The sequence below is a fragment of the Podarcis vaucheri genome (assembly GCF_965113315.1).
Source record: "Podarcis vaucheri genome assembly, chromosome: 16".
Classification (NCBI taxonomy): domain Eukaryota; kingdom Metazoa; phylum Chordata; class Lepidosauria; order Squamata; family Lacertidae; genus Podarcis; species Podarcis vaucheri.
The window spans coordinates 11,616,403-11,628,480 of record NC_138754.1 but is presented as its reverse complement, the minus strand read 5'-3'; the positions used below and the strand labels follow the sequence as shown (position 1 = coordinate 11,628,480).

At 43.2% G+C, this 12,078-nt stretch overlaps 1 long non-coding RNA gene across 1 annotated transcript; it reads left to right on the top strand.

Annotated features, from left to right (window-relative positions):
- Positions 1-1,248: 1,248 nt before the first annotated feature.
- Positions 1,249-11,861, top strand: LOC309520734. Its single transcript, XR_014214354.1, has 5 exons — positions 1,249-1,338; positions 4,300-7,795; positions 8,456-8,831; positions 10,904-11,658; positions 11,738-11,861. It is a non-coding gene; the product is annotated as an uncharacterized lncRNA (long non-coding RNA).
- The last annotated feature ends 217 nt before the right edge of the window (positions 11,862-12,078 follow it).

The window sequence follows — 12,078 nt, the reverse complement described above, 5'->3', positions numbered from 1 at the left end:
CTTGCCATGTGGCCGAAATCCTTCGGTTTTCACTGTAAATGCAGCTTTTCTATTGAGTACGGTCTCCGTTGAAAAGATCCTTCAGTTTCCACCCCATTGAAGAAATCCTTCAGTTTTCAATTTTTAAAGGCGGTTGTTGTAACGTGTCCGGTCGTGATTGACTCACTGGAAACCCAGCTTCCGTTTTGAGTTTTCCTGTTTTCCCATGTCCCTGTTCTTGTAAAGGGTCCGCATGGCCACTGGGTGTCACTCTAGCGCTGCTTCAGAAAACAATCCTTGTTTTGGTATTTACATGAAAACCAATAAAATTATTTGGACAAAAGAAATGCTGTTTGGAAGAGGAGATGCTGGTCCTAATTTCTGTGGCTTCCTGTGCCAATTCCTCTGCCTCCCTCAAAATAAACTAAAATGACCTGTTTCATAGAATAATGTATAACTTGTTTTAGAAAATTGTAAGCGTGTGTTTTAAGGGTGAAACAAACCCTTTCAAAACAACAGCTGCTGTTTTTCATGTTTTCTTTAAGCCTTTAAGCTTTTAGCAGTAGATTAATCAACTAACATTTTATTATATTCATTTTATTCATTTTATTTTATTATTCATTTTATTTTATTTTATTTTATTTTACTTAAGTAAGTACCACCGGCACATCCTTTTCATGTAATTTTATTTCAATAAAGTACATGCTGTAAATTTCACATCTGCCTTCCAAAGCCTTTCCCAGTCTATCATTTGTAATGGGGTTTGCCAGGTGGTTGTGGGAGGGAGAGATTTTTTTGTGCCCCCACTTTCACCTGAGTTTCAGAGCGAATCCTGGCAGGCTGACATTGTGTCCCACATCTTTTGCCCATTTTATCATAACAGATTTGACCTGTTCCTCTTTGGTGTCCCATTCCAGGAGGTGATTATACATTTTTGACAATAATTTAGTATCATCTTCTCATATATCTCTTTGAAATCTTGATGCTTCATGACTAAATATTTTCTTTTTGTCACTTTTTAAAGTTTCATTTAGCTGAAAATATTGTAGCCAGTCTGTAACCTTTTCTCTAACTTCTTCAAACTCCTTTAATTTTTATAATATTCTGCTGTTAGGCCACGGGGTCCTGGTGATTTTCCTACCTTTGCTTGTTTAATTGCGTCCAAAACCTGCAGAGCTTATCTTCTTGGCTTCCTTGGGCTGTTTTTCTGTTCTCAAAGGGAATGCTGAAGTCTGCCATTAGGATTTCCTTGCCTTAGAATGTGTGTAGGTTTAGGGTTAGAGTTAGATTCAAGTTTAACTTTAAAGTTAGGGTTACACTTTGGGCTATGGCTAGGGCTAAATTTAGGGTGGGGTTAGGGTTGGGGTGAGAGGGGTTGGGGTTCTGGCATCTGGGGGGGAGACCTTGCCTCCTCTCCTTGTTCCTGGCAGCCAGGCCCGCTCCAACTTCCCATTGCAAGGTTCCGCTGAACTCCCATTATGTTCTGTATCAGATATTATTATTATAATAACAGAGAACATCAGAGCAACATCAAACAATACCATTGCGGGTCAAAGAGGATGGATCAGAGACAAGTACAAGAGCTGCTGACCAAAATGACGGAGGCACAATATGGTGTTATTGTCTGAGTCTTGAATAAATCCTTCGGTTTTCACTGTAAACGTGGCTTTTCTATCGAGTACGGTCTCTGTTGAAAAAATCCTTCAGTTTTCACTTTTTAAAGGCGGTGGTTGTAACGAGCTTCCTTTTTTAGTTTTCAACTTTTCCCATATCCCTGTTCTTGTAAGTGGTAGGCGTGGAATAACCCCAAGTGGCCACTGGGTGTCACTGTAGCGCTGCTTCAGAAAACAATCCTCCTTGTTCTGGCATTTACATGAAAACCAAGAGAATTATTTGGTCAAGAAATGCTGTTTTGAAGAGCAGGTGCTGGTCTTAATTTCTGTGGCTTCCTGGGCCAATTCCCCTGCCTCCCCCCCAAAAAATAAACTAAAATGACCTGTTTCATAGAATAATGTATAACCTGTTTTTGAGAAATTGTAAGTGTGTGTTTTATTGGTGAAACAAACCCTTTAAAAACAACAGCAGCTATTTTTCATGTTTTCTTTAAGCTTTTAGCAATAGATTAATCAACAAAAGTTTTATTATATTCATTTTATTTATTTTATTATTCATTTTATTTAACATTGCGGGTCAAAAGCACGGAGGCACAATGCGTCTTGAATAAATCCTTCGGTTTTCACTGTAAACGTGGCATTCCTATCGAGTACGGTCTCCGTTGAAATAATCCTTCAGTTTTCAATTTTTAAAGGCTGTTGTTGTAACGAGTACATCGTCGTGGACTCACCGGAAACCCAGCTTCCGTTTTGAGTTTTCAAGTTTTCCCATATCCCTGTTCTTGTAAGTGGTAGGCGTGGAATAACCCCAAGTGGCCACTGGGTGTCACTGTAGCGCTGCTTCAGAAAACAATCCTTTCTGTTCTGGCATTTACAGTACATGAAAACCAGCAAACCTAAGAAATCCTGTTTGGAAGAGCAGGCGCTGGTCTAAATTTCTGTGGCTTCGTGTGTCATGGCTAAAAGTTGGCCGCTCTTTCTTTAATGCTTTAAAAGCCGCCTGAACCGGGTAGTATATATAGAGTGAGAAATGTTAGTTTGGTGTTGGGTTGGTTGGTTGGTTAGTGAAAGCTGGTAGTGTGGATGTGTGTACAGTTGGCCAGTCGCTTTTGCAGAAAGGCTTTTAAGAAGAAAAGCAGAAAGGACTCTGCAAGGATACTTTTCTCGCGGACTCTTTTATGCCGACAAGGGTCCGAGGGTTGTTATTGTTTTACAAACCCTGACATCATGTGCCAATTCCTCTGCCTCCCTCCAAAAAATAAACTAAAACGATCTGTTTCATAGAATAATGTATAACTTGTTTTAGAAGATTGTAAGTGTGTGTTTTAAGGGTGAAACAAGCCCTTTAAGAACAACAGCTGCTGCTTTTCATGTTTTCCTTCAGCCTTTAAGCTTTTAGCAATAGATTAATCAACTAACGTTTTATTATATTCATATTTATTTTATTTTATTATTCATTTTATTTTATCTTATTTTATTTAAGTAAGTACCACCGGCACATCCTTTTCATGTAATTTTATTTCAATAAAGTACATGCTATAGATTTCAGATCTGTCTTCCAATTCCTTTCCAGTCTATCATTTGTAAGGGCGCTTGCCAGGTGGTTGTGGGAGGGAGAGATTTTTTTGTGCCCCCACTTTCACCTGAGTTTCAGACCGGGCCCCGGCAGGCTGATATTGTGTCCCACATCTTTTGCCCATTTTATCATAACAGATTTGACCTGTTTTTTTGACAATAATTTAGTATTATCTTCTAATATCTCTCTCTGAAATCTTGATGCTTCATGACTAAATCCTTTCTTTTTGTCACTTTTAAAAGTTTCATTTAGCTGAAAATATTGAAACCAGTCTGTAACCTTTTCTCTAACTTCTTCAAACTCCTTTAATTTTTATAATATTCTGCTGTTAGGCCACGGGGTCCTGGTGGTTTTCCTATCTTTGCTTGTTTAATTGCGTCCCAAACCTGCAGAGCTCATCTTCTTGGCTTCCTTGGGCTGTTTTTCTGTTCTCTTTTTATTATATTTTTTTATTAATTTTCCAATAAACATAAATACACAATAAAACATCAACTTCTCATCACCTGTCCTATTTTCATTTAGACTTCCATCAACCTGTCTGATAATTTTCCGTTTTTCTGTTCTCAAAGGGAATGCTGAAGTGTGCCATTAGGATTTCCTTGCCTTAGAATGCGTGTAGGTTTAGGGCTAGGTTTAGGTATAGAGTTAGATTAGTGTGGATTAGGGACTGGATAAAACTGGGAAAGGAAGAAGCATTAGATTTGGACGGTCACGATACCAGATTTGGATGGCATGCATACTTATGGTACGGGAAAGGGGAAGTGCACAAAGGACTTTACAATCATATACGCAGGAGATCACTAATGAGGGTGTGGGAGAGATAGAAGGATCTAATAGGAGAAAAAACACCCTGGTGGTTATCTCCAACTGAAGCTTCGTTACTCAAACTGCCTGGCAAAAAGGGGAATTGGTCTAGATATAGAGATTTGCTGAAGGATGGAAGAATGAGGAAATCCCAACGAAAGACCAGTGGCAAGAAAAATGGATGAGCTATGCAGAGTTGTCTAAATTGACATACAAACTACATGATAAAGACAACTGTTACTTCAAGGAAGAATGGGAACTTTTTAGGATTACAGTTAGGACTAGGGCTAAGTTTAGAGTGGGGATTAGGATGGGGGTTAGGGTGAGAAGGGGGGTTGGGGTGCTGGCATCTGGGGGGAGACCTTGCCTCCCCTTGTTCCTAGCAGCCAGGCACCCTCCGACTTCCCATTGCAAGATTCTGCTGGGATCCCATTATGTGCTGTATCAGATATTATTATAAAAAGAGAGAAGATCAGAGCAACATAAAACAATAACACTGCAGGTCAAAGAGGATGGATCAGAGACAAGTACAAGAGCCGCTGACCAAAATGATGGAGGCAAAATACATATAGTGTTCTTTTCTGTGTCTCGACGAAATCCTTCGGTTTTCTCTGTAAACGCAGTTTTTCTATCGAGTACGGTCTCCGTTGAAGAAATCCTTCAGTTTTCACTTTTTAAAAGCTGTTGTTGTAACGAGTCCAGTCGTGGTTGACTCGCCGGAAACCCAGCTTCCGTTTCGAGTTTTCAAAAGCAGCTGTGCTTTGCATTGTTTTGGAAGGTGCGCATTTGATAAACACAACTGAAAGGGGACCTGAACTGGATTCCTCCCGGTTCCTTGGCCGTGCAAGGGCTCCTGCGAGACGAAGGGGAGCAGCGCCAGGTTCCCTGCAATGCTGAAAGGAGAGAGAAAACATCACATTTTAGTGAAGCGGGTCTGTGGTTGGGGAGGGATGTTTTCTGGGACTTCCCAACACCATGGCCTCTCAACCTCACCTGGTGTCAGGTTTCAGGTGCTTCCATCTGTCTTTTGGTGCCAGCACTATTTCCCCACAGAGGAAAAGGCAGCGCCATTCCTGGAGACCCTGCAACCCCCGGCCGATGTGGGGGGTGGAAAGGTCACGAGTGGGGCAGACTATTTGCCCACACCACAAGCTCCCTAGTGGGGGGGGAGAGTTGGGGGGGAATGAACATGTGGCAATTAATGCACCTCTTTGGTTGCAGATAGTACATGGGTAAAAGTAAAGGTAAAGGGACCCCTGACCTTTAGGTCCAGTCGTGGCTGACTTTGGGGTTGCGGCGCTCATCTCACTTTATTGGCCGAGGGAGCCGGCGTACAGCTTCCAGGTCACGTGGCCAGCATGACTAAGCCGCTTCTGGCAAACCAGAGCAGCCCACGGAAACGCCGTTTACCTTCCCGCCGGAGTGGTACCTATTTATCTACTTGCACTTTGACATGCTTTCGAACTGCTAGGTTGGCAGGAGCAGGGGCCGAGCAATGGGAGCTCACCCTGTCGCGGGGATTCGAACCGCCAACCTTCTGATCACCTGCGTCCCAGTACACGGGTATATTTGTCTAAAAAGCATGAGACTCAATTTCCTTGACCCTCTAGCAGCTATGGCAGCTCATTTACCAGAAGTCATGCATTTAGCATTAATTTCCTTCTGGTGGTGGGTGGCGCTGTGGGTAAAACCTCAGTGCCTAGGACTTGCCAATCGCATGGTCGGCAGTTCGAATCCCCGCGGCGGGGTGCGCTCCCATCGTTCGGTCCCAGCACCTGCCAACCTAGCATTTCGAAAGCACCTCCGGGTGCAAGTAGATAAATAGGGACCGCTTACCAGCGGGAAGGTAAACGGTGTTCTGTGTGCTGCGCTGGCTCGCCAGATGCAGCTTGTCACGCTGGCCACGTGACCCAGAAGTGTCTGCGGACAGCGCTGGCTCCCGGCCTATAGAGTGAGATGAGTGCACAACCCTAGAGTCTGTCAAGACTGGCCCGTACGGGCAGGGGTACCTTTACCTTTTAGCTCCTTCTGGTAAAAGAGCCACCGTAGCCGCTGGAGGGCTGTGAAAATGGGTGTCCTGGGCTTTTTAGACTCACCTGTGCATGTACTATCTGAAACCAAAGGGGTGCCCTGGTTGCCAGACGTGAAATCCCCTGGCATTATATTAAACACTCTTTATAAGAATGCAGTTATTTCAGAGAAGATGCCAGGCCAACAAGGGTTGCTTAACAGATAAGTATCTTTATTGCCAAAGAAGAGTCAAGAACAGGAGCAGGAGTCACTTCCCCAGTTGGGCACAGAGCCATCTATAGTGGAAACGGCAGCATATCGGCAATGTGGACATCGCAGTCAGGACTCAGCCTCTTTCTCTGAGTGCATCTGCCGGCAAAGGACTTTTGCAAAGCTGTTTTTTTTAATAATAATATATTTTTATTTGGTTTTCAACAAACGTAAGATAAATGATAAAGCGAAAGCAAAAAAGAAAAAGTATTTACACAAAAACAATATCAAATCCGTAAAATGGGATTCTCTGATGCCCGGACTCCCTCCACAGCCTCCCTGGGTCCCATCAATTTTCTTTTCAGCTGCATATCATTACTACTCCAAAATTTCTTTTCCTAAATTATTTGTACAATCTCTAAAATTACAAGTGTTCTTAAAATCCTGCCAATGTTTCAATCTGCTTACAATACTTTTGTAAATACATAATGAACATTTTCCATTCTGCTTCAAATATCTTGTCATCTTGACTTCTGAGCTTCTGCGTTGATTATGCCATTTCAGGATAGTCCATTAACTTGGTCTGCCATTCTTCTTTGGCAGATTATACATTTTTGACAATAATTTAGTATTGTCTTCTCATATCTCCCTCTGAAATCTTGATGCTTCATGACTAAATCCGTTCTTTTTGTCACTTTTAAAAGTTTTATTTAGTTGAAAATATTGTAACCAGTCTGTAACCTTTTCTCTAAATCCTTCAAACTCCTTTAATTTTTATAATTTTTTGCTGTTAGGCCACGGGGCCCTGGTGATTTTCCTATCTTTGCTTGTTTAATTGCGTCCAAAACCTGCAGAGCCTATTTTCTTGGCTTCCTTGGGCTGTTTTTCTGTTCTCAAAGGGAATGCTGAAGTCTGCCATTAGGATTTCCTTGCATTGGGATGCATGTAGGTTTAGGTTTGGGGTTAGGTATAGCGTTAGATAAACTTTATTCTGAGGAGTACAGTTTGTTCTAGGGCTAAATCTAGAGTTATTGTGGGGGTTAGGGTGAGAGTGGGGGTTGGGGTAAGTGTTAGGGTTGCTGATAGGGTTAGTGTTAGTGTTGGGGATAGGACATGGGCTAGGGCTAACTTTAGGGTTAGGGCGGGGTTTAGGGTGAGAGTGATGGTTGGCGTAAGGGTTAGTGTTAGGGTTAGGGTTAGGGTTGGGGATAGTGTTAGGGTTCGGGATAGGGTTAGTGTTGGGGCTTGGGCTAAGGCTTGAGCTAAAGCTTGGACTAAGGTTAGGGTGAGAGTGGGGGTTGGGGTAAGTGTTAGGGTTGCTGATAGGGTTAGTGTTAGTGTTGGGGATAGGACTAGGGCTAGGGCTAACTTCAGCATTAGGGCGGGGTTTAGGGTGAGAGTGATGGTTGGCGTAAGGGTTAGGGATAGAGTTAGGGTTCGGGATAGGGTTAGTGTTGGGGCTTGGGCTAAGGCTTGAGCTAAAGCTTGGACTAAGGCTTGGGCTAAGGCTTGGGCTAAGGTTCGGGCTAAGGCTTGGGCTAAGGCTTGGGCTAAGGTTCGGGCTAAGGCTTGGGCTAAGGCTTGGGCTAAGGCTTGGGCTAAGGTTCGGGCTAAGGCTTGGGCTAAGGCTTGGGCTAAGGTTCGGGCTAAGGTTCGGGCTAAGGCTTGGGCTAAGGCTTGGACTAAGGCTTGGGCTAAGGTTCTGGCTAAGGCTTGGACTAAGGCTTGGGCTAAGGCTTGGGCTAAGGTTCGGGGTAAGGCTTGGGCTAAGGCTTGGGCTAAGGTTCGGGGTAAGGCTTGGGCTAAGGCTTGGACTAAGGCTTGGGCTAAGGTTCGGGCTAAGGCTTGGACTAAGGCTTGGACTAAGGCTTGGGCTAAGGTTCGGGGTAAGGCTTGGGCTAAGGCTTGGGCTAAGGTTCGGGCTAAGGCTTGGGCTAAGGTTCGGGCTAAGGCTTGGACTAAGGCTTGGACTAAGGCTTGGGCTAAGGTTCGGGGTAAGGCTTGGGCTAAGGCTTGGGCTAAGGCTTGGGCTAAGGTTCGGGCTAAAGCTTGGACTAAGGCTTGGGCTAAGGTTCGGGCTAAGGCTTGGACTAAGGCTTGGGCTAAGGTTCGGGGTAAGGCTTGGGCTAAGGCTTGGGCTAAGGTTCGGGCTAAGGTTCGGGGTAAGGCTTGGGCTAAGGCTTGGGCTAAGGTTCGGGCTAAGGTTCGGGGTAAGGCTTGGGCTAAGGCTTGGGCTAAGGTTCGGGCTGGGTCTAGAACTAAGTTTAGGGTTAGGATGGCAGTTGGTGTGAGGGTTGGCGTTGGCGTGCTGGCATCTGAAAGGGAGACGTTGCCTCCTCTTGTTCCTAGCAGCAAGGCATCCTCCGACGTCCCCTTGCAAGGTTCTGCTGGGATCCCAATATGTGGTGTATCAGATAGTATAATAAGAGAGAACAACACAGCAACATAAAACAATAACATTGCGGGTCAAAGAGGATGGATCAGAGACAAGTACAAGAGCCGCTGACCAAAATGACAGAGGCACAATATGGTGTTGCTGTCTGCGTCTCGACTAAATTCTTCGGTTTTCACTGTAAACGCGGCTTTTCTATCGACTACGGTCTCCGTTGAAGAAATCGTTCAGTTTTCACTTTAAAAATGTGGTTGTTGTAATATTTATGGTCTCCGTTGAAGAAATCGTTCGGTTTTCACTTTAAAAATGTGGTTGTTGTAATATTTATGGTCTCCGTTGACGAAATCGTTCAGTTTTCACTTTAAAAATGTGGTTGTTGTTATATTTATGGTCTCCGTTGAAGAAATTGTTCAGTTTTCACTTTAACTATGTGGTTTTTGTAATATTTACGGTCTCCGTTGAAGAAATCGTTCAGTTTCCAATTTTTAAAGGCGGTTGTTCTAACAAGTCTGGTCGTGGTTGACTCACCAGACACCCGGTCTCTGTAGAAGAAATCCTTCAGTTTTCACCAACTAAGTTTGTTAGTGGTATGAGCTTTCTTGTGCATGCAGACTTCTTCAGATACACTGAAACAGAAGTCACCGGACCCTTCTATATATAGGGAGAGGATGGGGCGGAGTATTACTCAGAAGGGACGTGGGAATGGATGATTGGCTGTTTAAAAGGGGAGGTGCTGGTTCTAATCTCTGCGGCTTCCTGTGCCAATTCCTCTGCCGCCCCCCAAAAAATAAACTAAAATGACCTGTTCCATAGAATAATGTATTTATTCCATTCCATTCCATTCTATTCTATTCCTATTTAATTCTATTGTATTCTATTTGGCTCTATTTTATTCTGTTTTGTTCTCTTTTATTCTATTCTATTTTAATCTATTCTATTATATTTTGTTCTCTTTTATTCTATTCTATTCTATTTGGTTCTATTTCATTCCATTTGGTTCTCTTTTATTGTATTCTGATTAATTTTAATTAATTCTATTATATTCTATTATTTAATTTAAGTTAATTCTATTCTATTCTATTTTGTTCTCTTCTATTCAGTCTATTTTATTCTATTTTGTTCACTTCTATTCTATTCTATTCTATTTTGTTCTCTTCTATTCAGTCTATTTTATTCTATTTTGTTCACTTTTATTCTAACATAAAACAATAACATTGCAGGTCAAAGAGGATGGATCAGAGACAAGTACAAGAGCTGCTGACCAAAATGACGGAGGCACAATCTAGTGTTACTGTCTGCATCTCGAATAAATCCTTCGGTTTTATCTGTAAATGCGGCTTTTCTATCCAGTGCGGTCTCCGTCGAAGAAATCCTTCAGTTTTCACTTTTTAAAGGCGGTGGTTGTAACAAGTCCAGTCGTTGTTGACTCACTGGAAACCCAGCTTCCGTTTTGAGTTTTCAACTTTCCCCATGTCTCTGTTCTTGTAAATGGTCCTTGTTCTTGTAAATGGTCCGCGTGGAATAACCCCAAGTGGCCACTGGGTGTCACTGTAGCGCTGCTTCAGAAAACACTCCTTGTTATTCTTGCATTTACATGAAAAGCAATAGAATTATTTGGACAAGAAATGCTGTTTAGAAGAGGAGATGCTGGTCCTAATTCCTGTGTCTTCCTGTGCTAATTCCTTTGCCTCCCTCAAAAAAATAAAGTAAAATGACCTGTTTCATAGAGTAATGTATAACATGTTTTTGAAAATTGTACGTGTGTGTTTTATGGTGAAAGAAACCCTTTAAAAACAACAGCAGCTGTTTTTCATGTTTTCATTTAGCCGTTAGGCTTTTAGCAATGGATTAATCAACTAAAGTTTTATTATATTCATTTTATTAATTTTATTTTATTATTCATTTTATCTTATCTTATGTTACTTAAGTAAGTACCACCAGCAAACCATTTTCATGTAATTTTACTTCAATAAAGTATATAATATTCTGCTGTTAGGCCACGGGGTCCTGGTGATTTTCCTACCTTTGCTTGTTTAATTGCGTCCGAAACCTGCAGAGCTTATCTTCCTGGCTTCCTTGGGCTGTTTTTCCGTTCTCAAAGGGAATGCTGAAGTCTGCCATGAGGATTTCCTTGCCTTAGAATGCGTGTAGGTTTAGGGCTAGAGTTAGATTCAAGTTTAACTTACAGTCAGGACTAGGGCTAAGTTTCGGGTTCGGGTGAGAGTGAGAGTGGGGTTTTCTATCCAGTGCGGTCTCCGTTGAAAAAATCCGTCAGTTTCCACACAATTGAAGAAATCCTTCAGTTCTCATTTTTTAAAGGCAGTTGTTCTAACGAGTCCGGTCGTGATTGACTCACCGGAAACCCAGCTTCCGTTTTGAGTTTCCAACTTTTCTCATGTCGCAGTTCTTGTAAATGCTCCTTGTTCTTGTAAACGGTCCGCGTGGAATAACCCCAAGTGGCCACTGGGTGTCACTGTAGCGCTGCTTCAGAAAACAATCCTTGTTGTTCTTGCATTTACATGAAAAGCAATAGCATTATTTGGACAAAATAAATGCTGTTTCGAAGCGGAGGTGCTGGTCCTGATTTCTGTGGCTTCGTGTGCCAATTCCTCTGCCTCCCTGTTCTTGTAAACGGTCCGCGTGGAGTAGCCCCAAGAGGCCACGGGGTGTCACTGTTCTTTTTACTATAGGAAGAACATTCACCAGCACTTGATTGCCAGCCGCTCCTAAGAAACCCCTTTATGTGTGCAGTTTGGCCAGAATTTTATCCCAATACAAAGCCCTTTTGTTTCTCATTTTCACCACTAGGTTCATTTCCACGCACACTTTCCTCTCAAATGCACAAACACTGGCTGCTTGGAGAAACTGCATGGCGCATTTCGGACCAGGGAGAATTTGTTAGAGCGACTGAGTTTTGAATTGTTTTAGAAGGTGCGCATTTGAGACACACAATTGAAAGGGGACTGAACTGGATTCCTCCCTCCTCCTTGGCCGTGCGAGGGCTCCTGCGAGACGAAGGGGAGCAGCGCCAGGTTCCTGCAGTGCTGAAAGGAGAGAGAAAACATCACATTTTCGTGAAGCGGGTCTGTGGTTGGGAGGGACATTTTCTGGGACTTCCCAACACCATGGCCTCTCAAGCTCACCTGGTGGCAGGTTTCAGGTGCTTCCATCTGTCTTTTGGTGCCAGCAATATTTCCCCCCAGAGGAAAAAGCAGCGCCATTCCTGAAGACCCTGCAACCCCAGGCCGATGTGGGGGTGGAAAGGTCATGAGTTGGGCAGACTGGCAATTCATGCACCTCTTTGGTTGCAGATAGTACATAGTATATCTGCCTAAAAAGTCTGGGACACAATTTATTTCACCCTCTAGCAGCTATGGCCCCCTTCATGGATCACTGCCTTGCCGTGGCGAAGGGGCTTGAAGAACTCAGAGAAGCTATGAACTACGCCGAGCAGGGCACACAAGATGAACAGGTCATAGTGGAGAGTTTTGACC